The sequence below is a fragment of the Carcharhinus amblyrhynchos genome, chromosome X, assembly GCF_965287045.1.
Source record: "Carcharhinus amblyrhynchos chromosome X, sCarAmb.v2.hapA, whole genome shotgun sequence".
Classification (NCBI taxonomy): domain Eukaryota; kingdom Metazoa; phylum Chordata; class Chondrichthyes; order Carcharhiniformes; family Carcharhinidae; genus Carcharhinus; species Carcharhinus amblyrhynchos.
The window spans coordinates 1,718,666-1,735,908 of NC_137359.1; positions in this window are offsets into that span (position 1 = coordinate 1,718,666).

The following is a 17,243-nucleotide window of genomic DNA, read 5'->3' on the forward strand; positions in this document are numbered from 1 at the left end:
CTTATTGTGTTGCATTAGGATTAGATGTGGAATTATAATGTGTTGTTGTATCAGATTGAGATGTAGAAACGTGATGTGATGTATTAGCTTATGATGTGGATTCGCATTCTGTTGTTGCAATACACTGAGATGTAGAATCATATTATTTTGATGAGTGAGATTGAGATGTGGAATCTTATTGTGTTGTATTATGATGAGATAGAACCATAGAATCATAGAACATTACAGCACAGAAACAGACCTTTTGACCCTTCTTGGCTGTGCCGAACCATTTTTCTGTCTAGTCCTATTGTACTGTCTTAGATAGAGATGTGGAAATATTTTGTGCTGCTTCCGATCATGATGAGGAAATATTTTGCATTGTATCAGATTGTACATTTACTGGTTTATTCTGTAATGTTGAACCAGCCCTGAGTTACAGCAAACACATTGAAAGACGTTGTTCGAGGGAGTTAGAGTAAAATCATACAGAGTGATTTTACACTGACTCACCAACCAGAATGGGAAAGCTGACTCCAGTGATCAAATATACCCGAATATCTGTCATTGTGGATTTGTACAGTGTGAATAAGTAACCCGAGTGGAAAAATATCTCCAGTGAACATGTATAACTAGAGCATCTGTCAGTGTAGAGTTGTACTGAGTGTGGATCACGAACATGAGTGGAAATGCTGATTACAGTAATCATCGAAATTGGGATTATCTGTCAGTGTAGAATAGTATTGAGTGTTGGTCACTCACTAGAAAGGAAATTCTGACTCCAGCGAACATGTATCCCGGGATCTGTCAGTGTTGAAATGCACTGAGCCTGGGTCACTCACCTGAAAGGAAATACTGACTCCAGTGAACATGTATCCCAGGAATATGTGCCAATGTAGAAATGTCCTGAGCGTGAGACACTGACTGGAATGGACTATTCTATAAGGAAATTATTGTTTCCTGCTCAGTGATATCTACATTCAATGGGGCTGTCCCTGTGCTTCCACAATCTGATAGATTTTGCAAGGGGAAATGATTCACTGTGGACTGAATATGTTTGTTGGTGGGTGGAAAGTGAATTGTCTCAATGACTCAATTTACAATTGAACGGCTCCAACATAAAGAAATGTCAAAGAGTAACTGGCATTTAAACTCTGAGAGGACTGTGGCAGAATGAAACACATGGTTGTGTTTTTGATTCCCAATTCCACACTTTGAGGAATGAACTCGACTGCATGTTTTAAAATAAGATATTTTTATTAACCTGTGTTGCTATTTTAATTGATTGGTAAATCGATTACCCTCAACCACAAAAACCCTTTACCCCATTCAAACACTTAATTTCCTAGCAGCATATTGAGAATCTTGATTTTCCTATCAGATAGCAGCAATTGTCACACCGAAGGCTTGTAATTAAACTCTTACTGAAATGTTGAATGTGCAAGTCATCAGTTACTACTAATGATATGTTAATGGAATTCGTTTCCATTGTTCCTCTGCTTTATCTGCTCTCAATTTGGATTTGGCTGGAATAGTTGAAAACACATTTCAGTTTCCCAAGACCACAGTATTTCTTTAAAGTGTGAAGGACCGTGATCCCAGTGCTGACCACCTGAATTTCCACTTCCTACCCACCACCAATCGGAACAACTACTTGCAAATACATTTCCCTGTTTAGTGATATTGTTGCCAGCTTGCTGACCATTCTGCTGCTTGTCCCCAAACTCCACTTGTTCTGAGATTCTTCATGAGTCTGGGTTTTCTAACTTGCCAGCAGGACCTTGGAAAATTAAAGAGCTTTGCACCTATCAATTTACTCTAATTTTCAAATTCGGCGAGTTACTCATACATAAAAAAACAGAAATGTGCCCAAATGTGACCTTGATTGTCATATTGTTTTATATAATTCGGAGATGCGTCCATCAATGACAAGACCAGAATTTATTGCCCAGCTGCAATTCGCCCTGAGATGGTGGTGAAGGCCTGCTTTCTGGAACTGGTGCAGTCCCGGGTGTGCAGTTACACTCACAGTGCGATGAGAGATGGAGTTCCATGATTTTGACGCAGTGACAGTGAAGGAACGCTGATATAACCCCAAGTCAGGATGTTGTGTTCTTTTGAGGGGAACTTCTCTCTGCTTGGGTTCCCTTGTATTCCTTGCCCTTGTTCTTCAGGATGATAGAGCTTGTGAAATGAACGGTTCTGTCCAACGAAGTTTTGTGAGATGTTTCTGTGCGTCTTTTAGTTGGAACGCACAGGTGCTCATGTCAATTGGTGATGAATGTTGTGAACGTGATATTGTTGCATGGAGACCAATAAAACAGGCTGTTCTGTCCTCAATGGTGTTGAGCAGCTAGTGAGGGCAAACTCCCAGCCCCCCCAAACTCTGTCCCGACCAATATCGCCACTGCTGCCCCCACAAACCACAATAATACCAAAATTCCATACTCCAATTGTTAACTTTAATTTTCCACAAAAGAAAACAAATTGAGTGCTCCACCCCTGATTCTTAAACTCACATCGACTCTGAAATCACAAATCCAAGGGCACCCACTAACTTGGGACACTGCAATGCCGACTGTACCTCATCCCAGCCTGATCCCCCCAAGCCCTCAACCTCCACACAACACACCCACCTCACTATTTCTAATTTGGAAACAGTCCTCACTGTGTTACTTTCCTGACAGTATCCTGCCTTTCCTCCCCATAGGTAGAATGAGTGAGCAGTCAATGCCCAGTTTACATTGCTATCTTTCTATTGCAGTTAATTTGCTGGCGATTGTGGTCTTAATCCAGGGAAAGTGTGGCCTCTCCACCTGCACCACTCGCTACCTGACGGCTATGGCGATGGCAGATCTGTTGCTCGTAATCTCTAATGTCGTACTTTGGAGCATGGTTTATTATTATTTTGGAACGACTTTCCTGGACATCACCCCTGTGTGCACCGTTCTGAATGCAATGCTTTTTACAGCCACTGATTGTTCTGTCTGGTTCACCACCACTTTCACTTTTGATCGATTTGTGGCCATTTGTTGCCAGAAGATGAAAGCAAAATATTGCACTGGGAAAACTGCGTCTGTGGTTCTAGCATCAACTGGCATCTTATTCTGTTTGAAATCCATATACTCATACTTTACAGTCGAACCTGGACAGATCATTGCAAATGTGCCATGGTTCTGTGTTGTAAAAAGGAGTTATTATACAGACCACAGATGGGTGGCTTTTTCTTGGTTTGAAAAAGTTTTAAATCCATTGGTGCCATTTGTTTTAATTCCATTCATCAATGCTCTGACAGTGAGACACATTTTAGTGACCAGTCAAGTCCGGAAGGGACTGAGGGGTCAGATTCAGGGGGAAAATGGCCGTGATCCAGAGCTGGAGAGCAGGAAGAAGTCTATAATACTATTCTTCAGCATATCCGGCTGCTTTATTCTCCTGTGGTTGGGGGTTGTCATGCATTTTTTATATCTTAATATTGCAGGAACGGATCCAAGTTATAACACACATTCTGAATATATATTCAGAGATGTTGCAGTTATGTTGCGGAACTTGAATTGCTGCACAAACACCCTGATTTATGTGGTGACTCAGCCCAAGTTCAGAGAACGGATCAGGATCGCAGTGAAATATCCACTCACATCAACTATTGAATTAGTAAAGAAACAAATCAACTGACAGCACCACACTTCCCTTCTGAGCCAAACAAGGAGACACAGTTGATTATTGTTGACCCCCTCCACCAATTGTAATGATTTGTCTGCTGATTCTCAACCACTTCAGGCTTTCAGGAATATCTACCCGGTGACTCAATGTTGCCACAGGTAATCAGATTGCTCTCAGCCTGACAGCCATGTCGGCCAAACACAGACTAGCTGACAGATTCTGTCGCCAACTAGGATGTATCAGCTTGTTATCATTCCGAACAAGCAGTCATGCAAGTAATCCAAATTCATGAAAAGCTGCCACCTCAGCCAATCACTAACAATCAAGCTTTGCTTCAGTGCAGCCTTCACTAATCAACTGGACCGTCCCGCTGCCAAAATGAAGCATTTGTCTATCCTGGACTCTGCCCTGACAACAGGATGACCCAATCTCCAATCTTTATCTGATGATACAAACAGCACCCGGCCCAATCAGGAAGCTCTCAGATGGATTGATATTTTCCCAACTAATCAGATGATTCCATTCTAAGATCTAAAGGGAAGGCATCCAAGGAGAGTGATCCAGTGATAACTCCACAAATGAGGAGACTCCTGGCAATTTTGTAAACGAAATGAGCCTGCCAATCACGAATTCAGACAGACTCATCAGCCAATAAGGGAGCATATCACACTTGCTGTCGTTGGACACAACCAATCAGAATCTAGACATTCGCTTCCCCCACACCATCCTCACCCACTCCAGCTCCCACACCCCTAGATGTGTCACCAAAAGGGGCTTCAATTTGAGACTCCCATCCAATGGGAAGACTCCAACATTTGATCAAAGCCTGCCCTTTGTATTGGAACATTTACTTCTCAGAGCGACATCAGTATGAACCAATCAGTGAGACCTGGGTTGTGTCAGAGGGGGCCCCTCGTCAACTGCTCTGGGGCCGTTCCATCTCTGCTTGAATTAACCATAAACTATTGCAACCTGTCGCAGAGTCTCCTGTGATTTGTTGGAAGAACTTCATCACAAAAGACTGCATGGAGCTATATGTTTGAATTTCCAACTCACAAATATATGTTTTACAAAGATTTAAAAAAATGATTTCTCTAATTATTGCAAACGACACATCATTGGAGACTGCAATTTTGATAACAATGGCAGCGGCTGCATGGACTGATTTGTCTGCAAAATCTAATGCTACTTTCTAACCTCAAGTGATGTCCATGCAATGCTTATGCATCAGGAAACATACCCACAATATCACTGAGACCTGAAGCAGGTGAACATGCAAGTCTGATTGTGTGATAAAGTTAGACTCAATCTGCTTTTGCAATAGCTGAATTGTTCCACATATCCAGATGGCATTCTGGAATAACGATAACTGAAAACATCCAATACAGACACGTGGCTGACGTAATATTTACTGATTCATGAAGAATCATGCAGTAAATACATTTAATGAATTCTAATCACCAGCATGATGTTTGAATAAAGATCACCAGGAGTGCGGGTTTCAAATTACAATCAGATAAATTAAGTAAAGTTTTCCTGCTCCTGGTTTGGAAGTTTGTGCATTCTGATGTCTAATTCTGCCTTGGAAAATTGGGAAAATTGATGCAATCGAAGAGTAAATCTGATCCCTGAGGCAATGACCTTGCTCAGCACCATCCTTGTATCTGTCCAGGGTTGGGGATTGACACTACAGTTATGACCAGATGGCACAGATGTAAAGTAAGGAGCAGGAGGTTGAGAGGGTTGTTGAAGAAAGTTTTATTCAATCAGAGGATGATGAGAATCTAGGATTTCCTGCATTAATGTGTGCTGGTGGCAGGGACTCCTTTCACATTTACAAAGCATTTAGATCGGTACTTGTGATGCCAAGGCATCCAAGGCGATGGACCAATTGCTGGAAAGTAAGATTATAACACTTGAGTGGTTTGTATTTGACTGGTGCAGACTTGATGGGCCGAAAGGCCTTTGACTGTGCGATATGGACCTCGATGACTCGATGACTCTCCATATGGTTAAAACACAAATGAAAAATGATGCTAAATTTTAGTAAAGAATAAAGTTGTTTGGGCTTTGAAATGAAACTAATTTCAACAACTCTTCAACAAAGATTTCCTTGCTGAGATCATATATTTTGTTGAAATCTCCAAAGAAAAGCACGTGTGAACCCAATAAATCCATATCTGCCATTTCTATGGTCATATTCTGAGTTTGGTCCCCATAGTGCAATAAAAAGTAAATAATAATGATATGAAAATAACTCTGAGGGTGAAGTCCTCCTCCTGCAAACGGAGTCATCGCCAGAAGAAGCATTGTCCAAGAGTTACCGTGAAAAGGGCTAAAAAGACAGTATTGGATGGAGGCTTGCTCCAAACCATACATGTTCTTCATTCGGATCGACTGGTTTGATCTGCATCATGAACTTATCTGTCCTCAATGCCCCTGATCACCTGATGTCCCTTCTCAATGAGTGATTTATGGCACATTTAAAAGTGAGCCTGAGCCCTATCACACCGTTACCTTGATCTGTCACTGGAGCTTTTGAAAACAATGCAAATATATTTCCCTATATATGATATTATAATTAAAGTGCTGCAGATTGAATGTGAGGCGTTAGGAGACTTGACCATTTGGACCACGTTCCTGTGACTGATTAGTCCGTCAGCCAGGGTTCATGAAACTTTCTGAGCAAGTCCTCTCCCATCAGCACCCAGGCAGCTGCTCTGTGTAACTGACTGATCGGCAAATAAACTGAGAGTAGTGAGTCAGAGTGAAGACCCAATGGCATTTGCTGTCATGTGTCTGGGAAACATCAAGAGATGGTCCAGAGTTCTCCTCGAGCTGATCACACAGTCACATGATGTCTCATTATCATTTTGATTGGATGATATCAATCAATCAATATTGTGGTTGGTTTGTAACCAGCCAGGATGGGCTCGAGGAAATAAATAAGAATGTTCAAATTCTGTTGCTGAGTTCAAACTCCCACAGACACTTTCCCAAATCCATGTATCTGCACAGCTAGCAGTGATAGTCACTGAGCTGTTGTGGTGCCCATCTGCTGGTCCAGTTTTAAGCGCACACATCGACGCGAAGAACTCGGCCACTCTCGAAACATCCAAGGGCAGCCCACGCATGACCCACCGTGTGCATGCCCCTCGTTAGACAACAAGGTGGACCGACACACCTGAGGAGTAAAATAGACAAAACATCAACACGTGTAGCATGAGATTTCCAGTAATAATTTTGTACCATGGTTATGGGCTAGCAGCATGATTCCAAGATATTTTGCTGAACATGTGAGAATTTCAGTTCGGACTCAAATACACACGTGAGAATTAGGGTTTTAATTGGGAATGGTGACTTAAAATTTGGGTGATTAGAAACGTTAGTAACAAATCTTGTTTTGGGAGGCCCTTGGTCAAAACTTAGCTCATGTATTCAAATTAGCGGTGGAAATCCATGCGCAACGAAAAACACGACAACTTGTTGCCATTTTCACTGGTTTGAAAAATCGAGAGACAGCTCCCATTTGGAGAATCAGTCTTCAGCTTTCAGCAGGCCCCAACACAACGCAGGTTCACTCTAGCATTGACCACTTGCGATGGGGTAGATTGGGAATGCCCAAGGTCTAGCTTTGAAACAGCAGTTTTAATGTCAAAGCACAGAGATCAAATGATTTCCCTGCTATTATAAAGGTATGCTGTTTTTGTGTCTATTTCTGATAAGCGATTACTGCCTTTGTTAATGTCTCCTGTCAAATGTAATTCCAAATGATTAATGAGGAATATCTTAATATGTATAAATTAACAAAGGTTTCGTTGTTTGATTGAGATCTCTGTAAATTATTTAAATATGGTAAAGGGAAGGGCGGCGAGTGTTCGTCATGTCCATTGTAGATTTTGCATGTTGCTGACCCTTCGCTCATGATCTCTGCATCAATGTTGCAACATTTAAATAACTTCTTTTAATTTAAGAAGCCAAGCCAAAGGTGCGATGTCCCATCAGCGGTGGAAGATGATCCCAAGTTTTCAGCCTGCACTGGATTCTGCAATACCAATCAGATAGATCGCTCACATCAGTTCACAGGAGGCTTGCAGACGTCATCATGAGGGGTACATTTTACTAAACCATTTGAAATAGCTGTGTTGTATAATTCCCACTCCAAATGTAGAACTCATTTCACTCCAAGCCTTCACTCCAAGTCCCTCTCTTTGGAGGGCCGAATGGCCTGTTTCCTGTGCTGTATTGTTAAGAGACTTCTCATCATCAACATTGCATAAAAGAGACTCATAAACTTGGGAGAAACAACTCTGCTTAAAATAAAGAACAAAATCCCAAATGTCTTCTGCTGAAACTTATTACAAACACTGCAAATCCACTTTGTTATATATAAACGTTTGTTTGATGGAATTAACTGTATGTCATGACAATATTGTAAACCATCATATATCTTCCTTTAAATTTCTGTGCATTGCATATCTGCAGTCAGAGAGCAATACCGTGTGGAATAAGGACCTCCGACCCAACTTGTCCATGCTAACCATGGTGTCCTCCCAGTTGGTCCCAGTTGCCCACGTCTGGCCCACATCCCTCTAATCTTTTCCACCAGTTTACAAATCCGATTTAAAAAAATTGTTCCTCTCCTACCTGCCTCAACCAATTGTTTGGACATGTGATTCCACACAAACATCACCCTCTGTGTGCAGAAGTTGCCTGTTAGGCCTCCTTTAATTCTTTCCCCTTTCACCTTTTACCTATGCCCTGTTATTTTCAATTCCCCTTCCCTGTTCCCATCCTATCTATGCCCGTCATGATTTTATTAATCGCAATAAGGTCACCTCATTTTCCTACGTTCCAAGGAATAAAGTCTTGACCTCACCAACCGTTCCCTGTAACACTGGACAATGAGTGCTGACTCCTAAATTGTCCATGCACTCTTTCCAGTTTTTATTGAAAGACATTTGCAGAAAAAAATCCACCAGAACAAAGTCTGCTGCTTATATTCACTGCGACTAGAGTGGAATATAAGTGTGTAAATAAATAAACCTTCGTATCCACCTACTGATTGTGGCAAGTACCCAAATTTGGGTTTTCCTTTGAGGAAAGTCAAGTCTGTGTATCAATCCGGAGAGATTGAAAACACAGAAACAGAAGTTTGTACTTGGAGCGCCTTTCCATGCATCAGGACTTCCATTTTGCCTGGACATGTGTGCCTGTGTGTGTGTGTGTGTGCGTGTGTGTGTCTGTGTCTGTGTCTGTGTGTGTGTGCTTGTCTGTGTCTGTGTCTGTGTGTGTGTGTGTGTCTGTTTGTGTGTCGCACAGTGTCCATACGGATTTGGGTCAGAGGTTATGACCATCCTTGTCTGCTCCAATGATTTATTGTTGACAAAGCTGGCATAAGGAAAATGAAAATTCTGGAACAGGTTACTGAGTAAAATATTTTAAAATAAGAGACTGTTAAAGAGAAGTGATTCTCGGACCGAGTGATTGTTAGGTTTAACTAAAAGAAGAGTGATAGTTTAATGAAGTTTAGTCAACACTTAATAATCCACTCTTTTAAAACTCGCAGATAATTAAATAATTTTGTTAACAACAAAGCTTCATCGCAAATGAAACTGCCAAACTTTGATGTTTTGAGACATTGGATATTGTGCCGTTCATATAACAGTAAGCAACTGAAATAAAAACACAAAAGAACATTAGAAATAGGAGCAGGAGTAGACCAGCTGGCCCCTCGAGCCTGCCCCACCATTCAATAAGATGATGGCTGATCTGATAGTGGTGCAGTTCCACTTACCCGCCTGTTCCCCATAACCCTTCATCCCTTTATTGGTCAGAAATCTATCTACCTGTGACTTAAACACATTTAACGAGGTAGCCTCCACTGCTTCAATGGGCAGAGAATTCCAAAGATTCATATTATTCCTATTGTTGCTTTGTTTTTGTGTGTAATTGGTCAAGTTGTTGCTGACGTTTTTTCCATACATGTTAAGGAAAAGCCACCTTCAGCTGTTTGGTCTCCACATCAATCAGCAGGGTTGACCAATTGCACCCAAGCTCTGGACTGTGCAGCACAGACAGTCAAAGTTATTGAACTGATGGCAATGCAGGAGGAAGTAACTCCACACGCTGAGCACACTGAACTACCAATTCAGAATGTGGGAAGGCTGCAGACCGCGTCTGATGCCAAATAGGCTCCATGGGAGTGCTGACAACTCGCCGAAAATAGGCGGATTTCCATTTTCGAAGAGGGAAGTAACCCAGTGCGATATATGGACATTAATGGTGTTACAGCGCGGAGCACAATTGCCCCACAGCGACAAGATGCTGGCTTATTTCAGCCTTGGGTAACTGTCTGTGTAGAGTTTGCACATCCTCCCCGTGTCTGGAGGGGTTTCCTCCAGGTGCCCCTGTTTCCCCCCCACCTCCCCCGACTCAGAGGATGAGTAGTTTAGGTGGATTAGCCATGGTACTTTGCCCCTGAATTTTGCTGTGTGCAGAGGTGAGGTTGATGATGATATGGGAGGGGGGCGTCCTGGGTGAAATACTTTCCTGAGGATTTGGTGCACGCCTGTTACTCTGAATGAACATAGAACATAGAACACTACAGCACAAACAGGCCCTTCGGCCCACAAGTTGCACCGATCACATCTATACCTACTAAGCCATAGACCTATCTATAAACCCCAATCCCATGAGATCCCATTTACTCATCCAGAAGTCTTTTAAAAGACCCCAGCGAGTTCACCTCCACCACCACCGACGGCAGCCGATTCCACTCACTCACCACCCTCCGAGTGAAAAACTTACCCCTCACATCTCCTCTGTACTTTCCTCCCCAGCACCTTAAACCTGTGTCCTCTCGTAGCGACCATTTCAGCCCTGGGAAATAGCCTCCGAGAATCCACCCTATCTATTCCTCTCAACATTTTATAAACCTCTATCAGGTCGCCTCCCAACCTTCATCCCACCAGGAAGAAGAGTCCCAGCTCCCTCAACCTATCCTCATAAGGCATGCCTCCCAATCCAGGCAACATCCTTGTAAATCTCCTCTGCACCCTCTCAATAGCTTCCACGTCCTTCGTGTAGTGAGGTGACCAGAACTGCGTGCAGTACTCCAAGTGGGGTCTGACAAGGGTCTTGTAAAGTTGCAGCATTACCTCCCGACTCCTGAACTCAATCCTTCGATTAATGAAGGCCGGTACTCCATACGCCTTCCTGACCACATCCTCCACCTGCGAGGCCGATTTAAGAGTCCTATGGACACAGACCCCAAGATCCCTCTGCTCTTCAACACAGCTAAGACTGCTACCCTTGATAGTGTATTCCTTCATCCCATTGGTCCTGCCAAAATGGACCATGATACATTTATCCGCGTTGAAGTCCATCTGCCACTTCTCCGCCCAGTCTTGCATCCTATCTATGTCCCGCTGCAACTTCTGACATCCATCTAGACCATCTACAACACCACCAACCTTTGTATCGTCAGCGAACTTACTAACCCATCCCTCCACTTCCTCATCCAGGTCATTTATGAAAATGACAGACAGCAAGGGTCCTAGAACACATCCCTGGGGCACTCCAATGGTGACCGACCTCCTATTTTCCCTCTTGAGTATATTCCTGTATCCCCTGTACATCCCGAGGGGATTCCTCGATTCCAGCGGCTTGTACCTGGGCCGTGCCTCTTCTTTTCGCTGTCAAAACTCAAGAAGTTTAGTCATCCAAGGTTTCCTGCTTCTGCCAGCCTCGGCCTTCACCCGAGCTGGAAAACACAGACCACAAAGTTTAGCTATTTGACTTTTGAAGGCTTCCCACTTGCCGGAGGTCCGGTTGCCCTCAAACAAACTCTTGCAAGTTCCTGCTGAATTCCAACACAAATGGTTTGGTACCAATTGGAGCTTGCAACTGCGGACCAGTTTACATAACTATTTTATAGTTAATAGGACTATGGTCACTGGTCCCAAAGTGGATCCCCATCGATACTTCACTCACTTTCCGTTCCCTATTTCCAAAGAGTAGGTCATTTTTTGCCCTTTCCCGAGTCGGACCCTCCACACGCTGCCTGAGGAAACTTCTGTGAACACACTTGTTGTGGTGGAGCTAGTGCCATGCTCAGCCAAAGGAGAAGATTAGAAGTTGTTTGTTGACAGGGAAAGAACGTTCAAAGGTTCAAATCAGACTGTGTGCTTTGATCTGATCCAACACGGTAATTTAAATGGACAATTTACAGCCTGATGATGTGAGTGTGGATGGCTATAAAACTACAGATAGTGTGGGGACGTGAAGGAGAGGTACAGGAACAAAGAATAGGTGAAGAGGACAGAAGAAGAGGACAATACATCCCGCAATGGGAATAGAGGGACTTTGTACGTGTGGTGACTGTCTGAGATAGGGGCTATTCAGATGGTTGGGACTATTTCATAGAACCATAGAATCCCTACAGTGCAGAAAGAGGCCATTTGGCTCATTGAGTTTGCACTGTAAACAATCCCACTGAGACCATATCTCCACAACTCCATATATTTACCATGGTAATTTCCCTGATACAAAGCAGCAATTCAGCATGGCACACCAACCGAACACACACTGTGGGAGGAAACGGGAATACGCAGAGGAAACCCACGGACACGCAAGGAGAACGTGGAAAACATTCACTCCAGGGCGGAATTGAATCCGAGTTCCTGGCGCTCTGACACAGCAATGCTCACCACTGTGCCAACATGCTGCCCTCCATTGAGTGTGTATGAGACAAATTATTGAGAGGGCAGAGAGGGAGAGACAGGAGAGAGAGAGAGAGAGCTGTTATGCCAGAAGGTGGGAAGTAAAGTGACGAATAAGGGGAGGTCTTTTAAGTAGAGGAAAGAATTTCAAAATTGGAAATGGGCCAAAGATTCTGAAGTGGGGAATATCGAGGTAGAGCTCCACAAACTGAGGCGGCTTGGGTGGGGGTGGTTTGTTCGACAGGCCAGCAGGACTGAGGGAAGTGAGTATTGAGGGAGGGCTGTCAAAATTTGAGCGAGAGACCAGAATTTTTGAAGTTTCCGAAAATTCGGCTGGAACACGATGAACGAAGGTGTGGTGGGGGCGGGGGGACAGGGGTCCCCCACCTTTCCCACAGAGTAAATGCTAACATTGGAACGATCGATTGGCGACAGTTCATAAAGAGACCATTCAGCTCGTCGAAGCTTCATCAAATTTCCTAAAGAGGATTTTACCCAGGCTCACCACCCACCCTGTCACCATAAACCGTGCACTCACCACGGCAAATCCACCAAAGCTACTTTAGATACCAAGCGGCAATTTAACATGACCAATCCACACAATCTGCAAACCTTTGGACTATGGGTGCAAAGCGGAGCACCCGGAGGACACTCACACAAACACGGGGAGAATACACAAAATCCACACAGACAATGAACCGAGGCTGGGAATGAACCCAGCTCCCTGGCTCTGTGAGGTATCAGTGCTACCCACATAATACTACCTTACTTAATTTCTCACCGTGCCTGCATGCTCGATTTTGTCATTCCTACTCTTGGAACCCAGACTGATCTGCACCACTGTGTGGAGAAATTATATTTTGTCGTTGCCTCTTATATTGTTTTTAAAATTTGTATTTTAAAAACAATATTGATTATATTGTTTCTATTGTTTTTTCTTTGTTTCAACAGAGGGGAGTACGGTAGGATGAGAGAAGAATTGGCGAATGTGGACTGGGGGAGCGCGTTGGAAGGTAGGTCTGCTGAGGAACGGTGGAGGATCTTTAAGGAGATCTTTCTTGGTGCTCAGCAGAAATTTATTCCGATGGTTAAATAGGACTGTAGGAGGAGAGGTAATAAGCCGTGGATAACGAAGGAGGTGAAGGAAAGTGTTAAACTAAAAGCGGAGGCGTTTAGAGTAGCTAAGAGCAGTGGGCAAGAAGAGGATTGGGAGAGGTTTAAATGTCAACAAAGGATGACAAAGAAGTTGATAACGAAGGGTAGGAGAATCTATGAAGCTGGGCTAGCGCTTAATATAAAAAAAGCTAGAGTTTTTATAAATATACAAAAAGGAAGAGACTGGCTAGGGTGAACGTTGGACCCTTAGAGGATGAGGACTTAGTGGTAGGGGATGGGGAAATGGCGGAGGTCTTGAATAACTTTTTTGTTTTGGTCTTCAGAGAGGGGGACGTGAATAATTTGCCGGGTGTTAGCGATGGAAAGGTGGTAGGACTGGAGGGTCTCAATGACATTACTGTTACTAGAGAGGCGGTGCTCGACAGACTGGAGGGGCTGATTGTGGACAAGTCCCCAGGACCGGATGGAATGCATCCGAGGGTTCTGAAAGAAATGGCGGAGGTGATAGTTGGTTATTTTCCAAACGTCGCTGTATTCCGGGGAAGTGCCGGAAGATTGGAAAACAGCTAATGTTACGCCGTTGTTTAAGAAGGGTGCCAGGCAAAGGGCAGGGAATTATAGGCCGGTTGGTTTCACGTCTGTTGTAGGTAAAATGTTAGAATCAGTCATCAAGGAGGAAATAGCGAGGCATCTTGAGGGGAATTGCTTGATAGAGCAGACGCAGCACGGTTTCGTTAAGGGGAAGTCGTGTCTGACAAATTTATTGGAGTTCTATGAGGATGTGTCTAGGGCAGTGGATAGAGGAGAGCCGGTGGATGTGGTCTTTCTGGATTTTCAGAAGGCGTTTGACAAGGTACCTCACAAGAGGTTATTGCAGAAGGCAAGGGGGCGTGGAGTTGGGGGTAGGGTGTTAGCGTGGATAGGGGATTGGCTGTCAAATAGGAGGCAGAGAGTGGGGGTTAATGGGTGCTATTCGGACTGGCGGTTGGTGACTAGTGGAGTGCCCCAGGGATCGGTGCTGGGGCCTCAGCTATTTACCATTTATACAGATGATCTGGAGGAGGGAACCGAGTGTATGGTGTCGAAATTTGCTGATGACACCAAGATTGGTGGAAAGGCAAATGGCACAGATGGTGTGGAGAGTCTGCAGAAGGATCTAGATAGGCTGGGCAAATGGGCCAAGAACTGGCAAATGGAATTTAATGTTGGCAAGTGCGAAGTGGTCCACTTTGGTAGGAATAATGGTAGGAAGGACTATTACTTACGTGGCGAAAGACTGCAGCAGGCGACGGTGCAGAGGGACCTCAGGGTCCTTGTGCATGAGTCACAAAAACCCAGCCTGCAGGTGCAGCAGGTGGTCAGGAAGGCGAATGGGATGCTGGCCTTTATAGCGAGGGGAATTGAATATAAAAGTAGGGAGGTCTTGCTGCAGCTGTATACAGCACTGCTGAGGCCGCAGCTGGAGTACTGTGTGCAGTTTTGGTCATCGCACTTGTGCAAGGACATTTTGGCCTTGGAGGGAGTGCAGGGGAGGTTTACAAGGCTGATACCGGAGTTGAGGGGGTTGAGCTATGAGGAGAGGCTGAATAAACTGGGCTTGTACTCATTACAGTTTAGAAGAATGAGGGGAGATCTCATTGAGACGTATAAGATGATGAATGGGACAGATAGGATAGAGGTGGAGAGACTTGGAACCCAGACTGATCTGCACCACTGTGTGGAGAAATTATATTTAGTTGTTGTCTCTTATATTGTTTTTTAAAATTTACCATTCTACTTATCGTTATGCCATCACAACCCTTAATTCCTTCATGTAATTTATTCAATCTGTTGGATTGTCCTGATTGTTTGAGATTCTTCAGGAGTTTGTGCTGATGCATTGCATTTAGCGTGTAAAATATTACTTTGCTGTATTAGCTAGAGGTACGGAATCATATTGTGTTGTATTAGATTGAGATGTGGAATCATATTGTGTTGTATCAGATTGTGATGTGGGATTATGTTGTGTTGTAGAAATAAATTAAAATATTGGAACAAATTGTGTTGTATTAGACTGAGATCTGGAATCATATTGAGTTGGTCTTTTGGGTTGAGATGTGGAATCATATTGCCATGTTGCATTAGATTCAGATGTGGCATGATATTGTGTTGTTAAAGAAGATTGAGATGTGGAAACATGTTGTGTTGTGTTAGATTAAGAAACAGAACTGTGTTGAATTATACTGAGATGCCCAAACATTTTGTATTGTATTAGATTGAGATGTGTAACCATATTGTGCTGTTGTATTGGACTGAGATGTGGAATCATATTGTGTTTTATTAGATTGAGGTACAGAACCGTTGTGTGTTGTATTAGATTGAAATGCACAATCATGATGTGATTAGTATTACATCGAGCTGCAGTATTGTGCTGTTCTATCAGGTTGAGATGTTGAGTCACATTGTGTTGTTCTATTAGATTGAGACATGGAACCATTGTGTGTTGTATTTGATTGAAACGTGGAATCACACTGTGTTGCTGTATTATGTTGAGATGTGGAATTGTAAGGTATTGTTGTATTGGATTGAGACGTGGAATCGGATTCTGAGGTTTTATTCGATTGAGGTGTGGAATAATATTATGATGTATCATATTGACTTGTGGAAACATATTGTGTTATTGAATTAGATTTCAATGTTGGAGCACATTGTGTTGGAATAAATTGAGATATGGTCACATATTGTCTTGCATTAGATGTGGAACCACACTCTGTGTAACATTAGGTCGAGATTTGAAATTACATTGAGATGTGCAAAAGATTGTGTTGTTGAATTAAATTACAATGTGGGAAAATATGTTTTATCAGATGGCGATGTGGAATTCTGTATTGCACTGTATGAGACTGGCATGAGAAATCACATCATATTGTGCTGTTGAAATGCAGATACTTTATTATTCGATTCCTGCAATGACGGATCACCGACATCAAGCTGTATTTATCAACTTGATGTTACAGTTAAACAGAGTAAACATATCCCAGGATAGTGCAGAACAGCCCTGAGAAATAAACTCTCTCTTGGAAGTTGAATTATTGATTGATCACAGCCAGGTGAAGGATAATATTGGAGCAACTTGACAGTTAGAGATTTGATGTTTGAGATGATAGCGCCATTGATGGCAAAATGCACTCTCTCGTTTTACTAGTTAATTAATGTTGTCAATACTGCCCGGTCCACGAAACACAGCAACTCGAGCTCAGAAACATGCATATTCCCCAGACTAATCCAGTGTTTTCATGCGTTCATCATTAAAGTAGAGAAAATAAGTTGAGTGATTGTGTAACGCCTGGATCCCAGAGGATACCCAGGGTATATATAAAGGGGATTGCAGGACCACAGAGTTAATGTAGAAATTCCTTGCAGTTCGAAAAGTACCACACAGAAAATGGGACTTCCATTTGAAATGGCGTAGAAAATATTCTATTCATTCCTGGGTGTTTTTGGAGCTCCTGGTAAGTGATTATATCCATGGTAGCTGTCTGATACGGTGTGTGAACTGAACAAATATTTCACTCTGTGAGTGAACTGATTGTCACCGATATACAAACATCTGGTCAACCATATCATCCAGTCATCGGGTCAATTGAATTTCCGCTGTGGCTTTTCACTATTCCCCCACTATTCTATGCTTGCAAAGCAAAAACTGAATGAGATTGAGATGTGGAATCATGGTGTGTTGATGCATTAGATTGAGATGTGGCATCATATTATATTGATGTACTC